Source organism: Diabrotica virgifera, chromosome 5 (assembly GCF_917563875.1).
Source record: "Diabrotica virgifera virgifera chromosome 5, PGI_DIABVI_V3a".
Lineage (NCBI taxonomy): Eukaryota > Metazoa > Arthropoda > Insecta > Coleoptera > Chrysomelidae > Diabrotica > Diabrotica virgifera.
Genome location: NC_065447.1, coordinates 109,181,106 through 109,192,243, shown reverse-complemented (window position 1 = coordinate 109,192,243; position 11,138 = coordinate 109,181,106). Strand labels below are relative to the sequence as shown.

The window sequence follows — 11,138 nt, the reverse complement described above, 5'->3', positions numbered from 1 at the left end:
ATTCGGAAGACTGAAAGTGTGGTACGTGGAAGAATCTGACAGAGGAGGATATGGGACTACTGATGAGGGGGAAACAACCCCCGAAACCGGTATAGACTCTTCCTGCACTCTCGGATTTGACCATAGTATTATACAGCTGCTGTATTTTCGTGTTGAAAAGAAATTAAGAATGCTTATACATTTTTAATTCATTTAATCTTTTGTTTGAATATTAAAAAATCTTTCTTGTTGGAGCTTTCACCACGCTGAGCAGATGAGTTGTGAATTATTTATAATTTTCTTATCTTAATTTCCTCGGCATCCTGTATGATTTATAAATTTTGAAAATCTCAGGAAGTGTAACCAAAGAAAATATTCTATCTGTTGTCAATCTGGTGGTATGGAGACGATATTTATTGTCGTTTTCTGTGCTACTTCGATTGATAACTTACCTTGTTTTACTTTGATAATAGATGTGTTGTTTTTCAGTTCACTACTGTGAATGTTAAAAATCAATTGTAAACTAATGGCTATTTATGATAACGTCTTTACTGTCCGAACGTTCGAACGAGACTCCTTTATTTAAATTTGTACATTGGTCGTGTCTAACGTTACATGATTTTACGTACAAACTTTATTAAAATTTATATGTTTTACTAAATTTTGTAAAAATATTAGGTTATTTCTGAGATCAGGTCGCCGCTTCCTCAGGCATTTTGCCAGTCTTGAAACCTTATAGTTACGCTACTGGAGCCGGTATAACTAAACACCACATCAACATGCAAACATAAATTTATGTGCCAGATACAAAAAACGAAAGTCCTGGATGATATTAAACGAAAAAATTTAAAAATAAAGAAGTAAGTAAAAGGAAACATACACAGACACAGTACATAAAACAGAAGTCTGAAAAACAAGGGTGTACATGTGTACAAGAATAATATACAGACAAAAAAATAAATGTACAATATAGATTTAAAAAATTTAAAAATAAAATATGACAAACAAGTGACAAAAAAGTAACTTGCTTTGTAAATAATATATTATTTTACGAAGTAGAATCGTAAAGATTTAAAGATTATGATAAAATTATAACAGAGCAGTTACAAATTTTCGTCAATGGATTTTGTAACGGTCACGTTACGAAAGTAGCTCTTTAATAATTATTATTATTATTTTCCCTCGGTCTCTCATTTAAATTCTCGTATAGGACCACTGAGGTGACGTCATACCTCGGTGATGGAACGTACTCCACCTATCGAGAATTATTCGGGTTCTGAGAGAATTTGACGTTTACCTTGGCGGAGAAACGCCTCTCGTTCTTGACTTGACTGTGAGCTGTGGTGTCGAATAGATATACCATATAGAATGGCGGATGATTTCCTCCAACTTATTTTATCACATAAGAAATTTAAAATAAAGTAAAAAGTTACCAGCAAGGGTTGTCGAGTTAGGGAGACATGTGTGTGACAACTCCTGTTGGAGCCTAATAGGAATCATTCGGTGAGATTTATTTTTTTTGTAATAATTTTTAATTAGCCATTGTCATGTGTTTTTTTTGTTGTGGAATATTTAAAATATTAGGTTCATTGTTAAATTTCTTAGTCAACTCATTATTTGGATTTTATGTAGATTATTTCGATTATTGAATATTCATTCAAGGAAAATTATATATTAATATATTTTTTGGTTAGACATAACCAAACATATGCAATTCTCAATTAATATTAGAAATAATTATCATTTCTCTGTAGGTTTTAAATTTATTGAACCTCCAATATTTCTATAAATTCAATATATTTTTACAGATATTTCCTCAAATAAATCATTTCAATGTCATTTGTCCATGTATTCACACTCAAAACAGTTCAAGGTTACCTGAGATTGGTTTTTGTTCCAGTTTTAATGGTCGGTTTTTCTATACTATTGCTTCTAAAAAGTTCCTCAATTATTTCTTCTTCCCTTTACTTTTTGCTCATGTTTAAAATGAGAAATAAAACTGGGAATGTTTTTTAGCCATTTGGGAGAAACCCTACCATGAAGTCATAGACCTTATTTGACCACCTAGGGAAACCACTACAGCCACAGTCAAGTCATCATGGGAGTATGTCTAATTGGGAGCAAGCTATGGGAGCGTTCCAGCTCAGTTTTCGTCTTGGCACCTGGGCCTACAGGAGTCATGGGGTCGCACCATCCTGGTGCATCATTTTCTAGGATGCAACCGCAACCTCGTTTGGGAACATTTAGTGAGGTGTTTTAGTAACTATTGGTTTTTTTATATTTCAGACTATCTGTTAAATACACTATGTTTTTTTTTCCAGATTTAGGTTACCTCTGGTTTTTTTTGACATATTTGTATATTAGATTATTTGGTTCCCAAACTTTGTATCTACGGTAACTTCTTGTGCACAGGAATAAGCCTAGAGAAAATTAGGTTTTTAATACTTTATTATTGCTTTGATATTGGTTTATGTAATTCGGGTAAATTTATATTTTAATATTACTAGCTTGTTTCCCAAATATTTTACTGTTATTTGCTTTATTCCATTTGTTCGGTTAATTTATGTCATCGTCGGTATTTATCTCAACTTCATTTCTATTTCATTCCTTGTATATTTAACTTGCATACTTCATTATTGTATTTTCCCTTAGTGAGGCTTGGGCCTATTTATTTGTAGTATTTTCATCTTTGTCAGTTTCCTTTAGTTGGTAGTGTTAAACATTACAATGATAAATTGTATAGTTAAGTAGTTCCATTATCCATCTCAGCTTCTAGTTTTGTTAATTTTGAGAATAATATATCAACATGGGTACTATATACCGCTTATATAAATCAGACAGATACTTTAGGTTGAGATTTTAATATAAATTCTTTATTAGTTAGAAACATTGATACTATTTTTCTATTAAGTTCAGAAGAAGATTACCTTAACAGTGGTGTTCAAGCTAATCTCTTCTTCTGTTTGTCTTTAGCTTAGCTCAATCTTTAGTATGGTTAGAAACTTTAGTCTAATTTTTTTTACCATCTGATAATGCAGGTACCTACATACATTGCTTGATTTCATCTTTGGCTTTGTTGTTGATGACTTTTAATTTATTACTTATTAATTTAATTATTATGTAGTACTTTATGTATGAATTTAATTTTTTTTTGGTATTAGGCATGGTGCATTGTAATTATTATTATGAGTCAATGTTATTAATTGCTAATCCTGTCAGTAGGATTATACAATTAATCAGAACTTCACTTGTATTTTTGTTTAGTTTTTGCACACCTAACCCCTTAAGTTAGAAGGGTTGTTGAATTATTATATATTTATATACTTATTTGGACAGGTAAGCTCATACAAGTACTCTTGTTTAATATGGATATTATTATGGAACTGTATGTTATGCACTACTTATCTCAGGTTATGTGTTATATTATTTGGAATATTTGATTACTTACTAATTTTTTTTTTATCATATTTATATCTTATTATTGAATTTGCCATATTGGAAAGATGTGGTTTTTAATTTGTTATTGGGTTACTCTATTAACATTATTTGTCTCCAATATCTTAAACACTTTATAATAATTTATATCCTTCTATCCTACACAGTATGATTCTGGAATTAGTTTGGAATTTTGATGTAAGTATGTATGAATTCTTGAGTCTTTCATATTTCTTCTTAGAAACTACTTAGTCTGTTGATGCTCAAAGTTGGTGAATACGTGGGTTCGAAATTCAGCAACTGATCACTGCTGTCCGGTTTCGTAATCTATGTCCTCATGGGAGAGTAGGCAGATGTCTTTTCATCATTACATTTCCTAAACATTTTTCTGTAATCAGTTTACTTATTTCAGTTTTTTTACAATTTAATAGGGAAGTATTTAGTTCATATTAGGCCTTTTGCTTCATAGTATGTTTGTACTTTGAGTTGATGAGTAAACATGGATAAATATCTTGCGCACTTGTTTATAAATCAATGCTTAGGCCATCCCTATACATAGTAGGTTCGTTAAGTCAGTATTTGGAGTGTTTAGACAGATGAGTTGTTCATTTGAGTATATTCCCACTTCTTTTCGTAGGCATTAGTTTTGTTATTCAGATTCTGGAATATTTCCTGAATAATTCTATGTACGTATGTGAGAACGCATGAATTTGCAGTTTTATTTAAAATTGTGCTCGTTCTCGTCAATTTTTTTCCCTATCACTTATCATATTTTTTTTTCTTCCTATTATTTATCATAGTGCCATAGACCTTGTAAGTTCACCATTCATTCTGTTTTCTTCCTTACTTATTCTTATATTCCCTAATAACACAAAACATTCCATGAATGTTCCTAGAATGTACACACAGGACATTGAAAACATTCCTGGAATGTCCCCAAATGCACACGAATGTCCCTGGAAAGTACCAGGAAAGTGCTGTGTCAGCATTTTAAATATTCTTAGAATGTTCTGCTGGAACATTCCATGAATGTCTACGAATGTTCTTTGGACATTCACAGTCTATTTTTTAGACTGAATGTCTTGTTGGAACATTCCATGAATGTTCTTTGGACATTCACAGTATATTTTTAGACTGAATGTCTTGTTAGAACATTCCATGAATGTCTACGAACATTCTTTGAACATTCACAGTATATTTTTTAGACATTCACTGAAATATATCGTCAGTAATGTGACAATACCTCCTATATGTTTTTTCATGAGGTTTGCAGGAGACGAAAAACATTTTTTAAGGTCACTTTCTGGTTTCGTACGTATTCTGACTTTTTTGTAGTAAATAGATAGTTGAATTTACTGCAAAACAAGTCAAAAAATATATGAAAACAGGAGGTGGCCGAAACAAGTTTTTAGTCTATCTTACAAATCTCTTGAAAAAAACAGATAGGAGGTACTGTCACATCACTGACGATATATGGCCATACCAAATAATACATCCTTGATAAATATAAACATTTTTATTGCAAAAAATCTTTACATACATTTTTTAATATAATTTGCTGACATTCCTAAATATTATAAAAAAATGTGTCACATTTGCTTTGTAAACCTTTCTTTTGCTTTTCGTAGCCACATATTCCGTTTCCTTTCTGGTTTTTTGTAGACCACTTCTCTCAGCTGATTCTAAAAGAAAATAAAATAAAAGGTAATTTTTCTATCCTTTACAATTAACAATCAGAAGAAATATTATTTACAGGTAATAATATGCATAAATAATAATAATAAAAAAATAAATATTAAATAATATTTAAATAAATAATAAATAATATTTAATAAATAAAATAATAATAATGAACATTTTGTATTTTGACAACAACATCCGATGTGGAAGTAGAAACCTTAATAAAATTATTTTTTCAAGTAAATTGTGGCTTATTTCTCCATTAGAATAATTAATTACAAAAAAGCCACAAAGAAATAGATTTTTCACAAACAAATAAGTATTTAGTATTCATTATATTTATTGTTTTTATTATTTACTTTAATGTCCTACTGGTACACTATTTGACAAATAATGACATTTCGAAGTCTGTTAAGTACGATATAACGCCCTTGGGCATTAAATTTAAATAACGACTTAGATACTGTCAAGTTGACAAATATCAACCTAAGTAAAACTATGGTTACCACAATTACGTTACTACTGTTACTGGTAAATGTACTTATTTAAAAACTAATCAATTCAAAATTCATTCAAATTTTTCGCATATAAAGAATAATTTAGTCGGGCATTAAACGTTGAAGGCACCACAGGTATTATAATAATAACGCTTTCGGTCAACGTATATCCCTATAATACCCTTGGTACCTTAATAACTGTAACATAAGATTATACCTTAATTCTTGTTTTCGATTTCTGATGTTTTTATTTATTTACATTGAATATTAATCTGTTTTGTTGTATAATCTACTTCGCAATAATTATGTGATATATTTGACTTAAAATGAATTCAAAAATTTTTTGTAGTTGGGCAACAATGTCAACTTAGATCTCCGATGTAGATAATGAATTACAACAGTATCTATATTGTACGGACTGTATTATTAATTAGGTTATGCATATACCTGTGTGACATAAGCTATTGGAACAGCACAGTCTCTCAAACGAACAGATGAAAGTGAAGTTCTGTCAATATCTTTTTCTAAAAAGTGTTTTGAACATACTCCTCTATTAACAAATCTGATCTATACTTCATGTCTTCTTCGCAGGATCTTCTGGAAAGCTAAAAATACAAAATATATGCATTACTAAGCATTATTAACAAATTTTAGTTTTAAATAAAAAATATGATTAATGAACTCACAAAATTATTATAAAACAGCTTAGAAATTGTTTATTAGTACAGTCGGTTCCCCAAACTCAGACACAACTGGCTAGTGATTTTAGTAGGTAATTTTTTTTGTTTTTGGCCAATTTTGCCAAAATTACAGTAATTAGTACTGAGACTGAGTTTAGCAAATCGACTATAATATTCTGTGTATTCATTAGTTGGTACTGCATATTATAGTGTGTGGTCTACCATCCTATTTATAAACGCATACACTAGCAAAAACGCAAAAAGAATTATTTTAGTTTTACAAATCCTTTTGTTATTACCTATCTCTATTTACTATTTTAGTTAGGAATAAGCGAAGTTTGTGGCTTATTCACAATTATTATTAAAATAATAAATGGATATGACCAATTATTAACTTATAAAATAAAATAATAATTCTTCTGATTTATGCCTTTTATTCACTTTGTTATATCTACGTTACTAAGATTTTTTATGAATAGTATTATTAGGGTATTAATAGTATTAATTTATTTTCTGAAATACAGGGCATGCTTTCGTTTACATATTTGCATACTAACCTTTTAATAGGGCTTTTCATTCACAGTCATTTGTTTTGAGCTTCTGTCATAATTGAAACGTTATTCCTGCAGATTTTTTTATCTACATTTGTTTCTGCTACTCCAACTGCGTTAAAAACAGGACACCATTTTATGCACTATGTTAATAATACTATTAAAGCTATTATAAAAGTATCCGAATTAAAAAAATATTCTTAAAAAGCACAAATAATACAAACAACTAAAAACAATCCACGGCAAGGCAAGGTCGCCAAGATGAAGATGCCAAGATGGCCGAAGCGAGGTCGTTGGTTGGTCGTTTTTAGTCACGTGATGCCCTCTCAAGCGCCATGCACAAAAATATATGCACGGCGAATTTGAAAATGAACGCAAAAGAAATAAATATAAATGCCTCTCTTGGGTTTTGCATAAGTATTTTTTTTATTAACAAAATCGCATTCCAAATTGAATATTCGCGAACAATAATTTTTATTACATTTGTATGTTTATAATCTTGGGAAACTCTTTAAATTTGACATATTATTGCACTGTAGGCCTAAAATGTCACTTAGTTTGTCTGGTATGTTATAAGTAATGTTGTATCTCTTACACGTATGTATTATTTCGCAACTTAAAATATAGGAACATTGGTAGTATGTTCACAGAATGTCTTATGGTAACATTCCAGGAATAATTTAAACAGATGTTCACCGAATGTTCCCTAAATGTCCAGGACATTCAAATATTGATAGAACTTTGGTAGTACATTCCTGGAATGTTGTGTGTTGTTAGGGTTAGTACCTTATCTAAGTCTGGTTATTCTCATACATCTGTTGTAGCAACATGCTATAGTTCGCGAATACCAGCACGAATTAGTTTATGTAGTTTCTATAATATTTTAGTCAATACACATTAGGTATTTATCTTACCTTTGATTTAGTTAGGTTACATCTCTGTTACTTAGTCTGTTAGCAATATTTATTCTGACTTATTTTGATTATTTAGTTTGGATAGGTTCATATTACCGGATGAGGGTGTATGTAGACCTAATTTATTTATTTTGTTCAGTATTAGTTACCATTGGATCCAATAATTTAGTTTATTTAGTATTAGTAAGAATTGGTCCATAAATTTGCCTGATCGTTCTTCTTTGGATATACTCTTATATAAATCTGGTGTCCATTGATAGTCCGATTCTGGATAAGTGTCCGATTCTTCATTTATTTTGTGTATTTGGTTGGATAGGTTCGTATCACCGGATGTGGGTGTACGTAGACCTGATCTGTTTATGTGGTTTAGTATTGGTGTGAATTGGTCCATAAATTTGCCTGGTCTTTCTTCTTTGGATATGCCTTTTATGAATCTGGTGTCCACTGATAGTTAGACTTTGGATTAAGTGTCCGATTCCACATCTATTTTGGTTATTGAGTTTTGGATTCCTTTGGTATGTTTATTATTGCTATTATTTGGCATTAGTGAGAGTTGTTCCATAAATCTTCCTGATTGTTCTTCTCTGGATATACTATTATGAATCTGGTGTCCATTGTTAGTTCAATTTTGGATTAAGTGTTTACTTATTTTAGTTACTGATTTTTTTATTCACTTTGGTACATTTACTTTTGATATGGTTCGAATTGGCTCACACCTTTCCTGGTTGTTCCGTCCTTGGATATATCCTTTATAAATCTGATGTCCATGGATAGCTCAATTTTGGTTTTAGTGCCCAATTCGACACTTAGTTATTATTATGAACTTTAGTACAATATTTAGTTTGTTTGGTTTTTGAAGCAATATTAATATTGGTAACAGAGAGTAACATAGTAACATTTTAGTATGAATTTAAGTCATATATTTATTTTTACTTGATCATTAGTTTATATTTAGAAGTAATCTTGCGAATCAACGTGGATTGTTAGACTATGTATTGCAAAGTTAGTTGTTATTATTTTGAAGTTTAGAAGAAAAAAAATTTTATGGATAAATTTTTTTTTTCCCAAGTAGAAGGGGATTGTAACGGTCACGTTACGAAAGTAGCTCTTTAATAATTATTATTATTATTATTTTCCCTCGGTCTCTCATTTAAATTCTCGTATAGGACCACTGAGGTGACGTCATACCTCGGTGATGGAACGTACTCCACCTATCGGGAATTATTCGGGTTCTGAGAGAATTTGACGTTTACCTTGGCGGAGAAACGCCTCTCGTTCTTGACTTGACTGTGAGCTGTGGTGTCGAATAGATATACCATATAGAATGGCGGATGATTTCCTCCAACTTATTTTATCACATAAGAAATTTAAAATAAAGTAAAAAGTTACCAGCAAGGGTTGTCGAGTTAGGGAGACATGTGTGTGACAACTCCTGTTGGAGCCTAATAGGAATCATTCGGTGAGATTTATTTTTTTTGTAATAATTTTTAATTAGCCATTGTCATGTGTTTTTTTTGTTGTGGAATATTTAAAATATTAGGTTCATTGTTAAATTTCTTAGTCAACTCATTATTTGGATTTTATGTAGATTATTTCGATTATTGAATATTCATTCAAGGAAAATTATATATTAATATATTTTTTGGTTAGACATAACCAAACATATGCAATTCTCAATTAATATTAGAAATAATTATCATTTCTCTGTAGGTTTTAAATTTATTGAACCTCCAATATTTCTATAAATTCAATATATTTTTACAGATATTTCCTCAAATAAATCATTTCAATGTCATTTGTCCATGTATTCACACTCAAAACAGTTCAAGGTTACCTGAGATTGGTTTTTGTTCCAGTTTTAATGGTCGGTTTTTCTATACTATTGCTTCTAAAAAGTTCCTCAATTATTTCTTCTTCCCTTTACTTTTTGCTCATGTTTAAAATGAGAAATAAAACTGGGAATGTTTTTTAGCCATTTGGGAGAAACCCTACCATGAAGTCATAGACCTTATTTGACCACCTAGGGAAACCACTACAGCCACAGTCAAGTCATCATGGGAGTATGTCTAATTGGGAGCAAGCTATGGGACTTCTTCTCACGAAATAACCAAATGTCCTCCATCTTACTTAATGTTTGGTCGTCATGTTCCTCTTTCTGGTGATTATTTTGGTAAAATCTCAGAAAATGCCACTAATTTTCCTGCAATATCAGATAAGTTACACCGCTTAGAAGATATTCAGCATCTTCCTGACATATATACGGATGTTCGCAAACGTTTGAAAGCATCTTATGACAGAAATAAGTGCCGTTATGACCTGAGAAAGCGAGCCTTATCGTTCAGAGTCGGAGATTCCGTTCTGAAGAAAAATTTTGTCAAGTCAGATAAAGTGAATTTCCAATCTGCCAAGTTGTGTCAAAAATACATACCTTGCACTGTTATTAAGGTTATCTCCCCTTTGATTTATGAGTTGAAGGAAACGTCCACCGGCAGGAAACTAGGAAGGTTTCATGTCAAAGATTTACTTGAGGATAAGACTGTAGGTCCACATAACTTGTCTGACAATTCAGATGGTTCATCTTCAGATGAAGATTAAATTGTGAGGGCCAGTTTGTTATTTATGATCTATTTATCTATTCTGTTTACCTGGTTAACATCTGTTGTTATGCCTTTTATCTTATTTTATCTTATATTATCTTATCTTAATGTTGGTTAATATCTTAGTTTATGGACTTGTTCATTTTGCTGTTGGTTGTCTCTGAAAGTCCAAACTATATATCATAGGAGTGCAGGATGGATAATGGGAATTTTCCCCATCTTGAATTCTGGGTTAGATAGATATTTATAGGGATAGTTAGGAAACCGTTTCTATAATATTTTCTTTGATTGACGGTTGCATGAGCTCGTGGACCATGGCCATAAAGCTTATGCATTCACTTACTTACTGTGTCAGGGTTTAGCGTGGGTTCAGGACTGATCACCCTGGACTTGGGCATTTCACTTGGCTCAAAAATATATTAATATCTATAAGTTGTTCCTAGAGTATCTCTTAGGTTGAAATTAGAATGTGTCATGTAGAATTGGATCGTTCTGATATTCAGCAGTAAGTCAGTCTGTTTAACTTGGTTGTCATCTCCTATGCTGTTATCTTTTAAATGATTTGAGTTTTAACATATCTTATTACCGTAAGTTTGGTTACCTGTCTCTACCACTTGCTTGGATTAGTGGCTGTGAGTATGTGAGTTACCTTATTTGTCTCCCTACTGAGCATTATGTTGGTAGATGTTCTTCTGCCTTAAATATGAAAAGGTAGATGCGAGTTTATCTTTACCTTTACCTGAAGTGAGTTTATCTTTACCTTTAGTTTGAGTTTATCTCGTACCTTTACCTTGATGAGTTTATC

At 31.1% G+C, this 11,138-nt stretch overlaps 1 long non-coding RNA gene across 1 annotated transcript; it reads right to left on the bottom strand.

Moving 5' to 3' along the window:
• Positions 1-4,911: 4,911 nt before the first annotated feature.
• On the bottom strand, positions 4,912-7,607 carry LOC114332346 (uncharacterized). Its single transcript, XR_007698282.1, has 3 exons — positions 6,829-7,607; positions 6,039-6,196; positions 4,912-5,096 (listed from the first exon to the last, which is right to left on the bottom strand). It is a non-coding gene; the product is annotated as an uncharacterized LOC114332346 (long non-coding RNA).
• Positions 7,608-11,138: the final 3,531 nt, after the last annotated feature.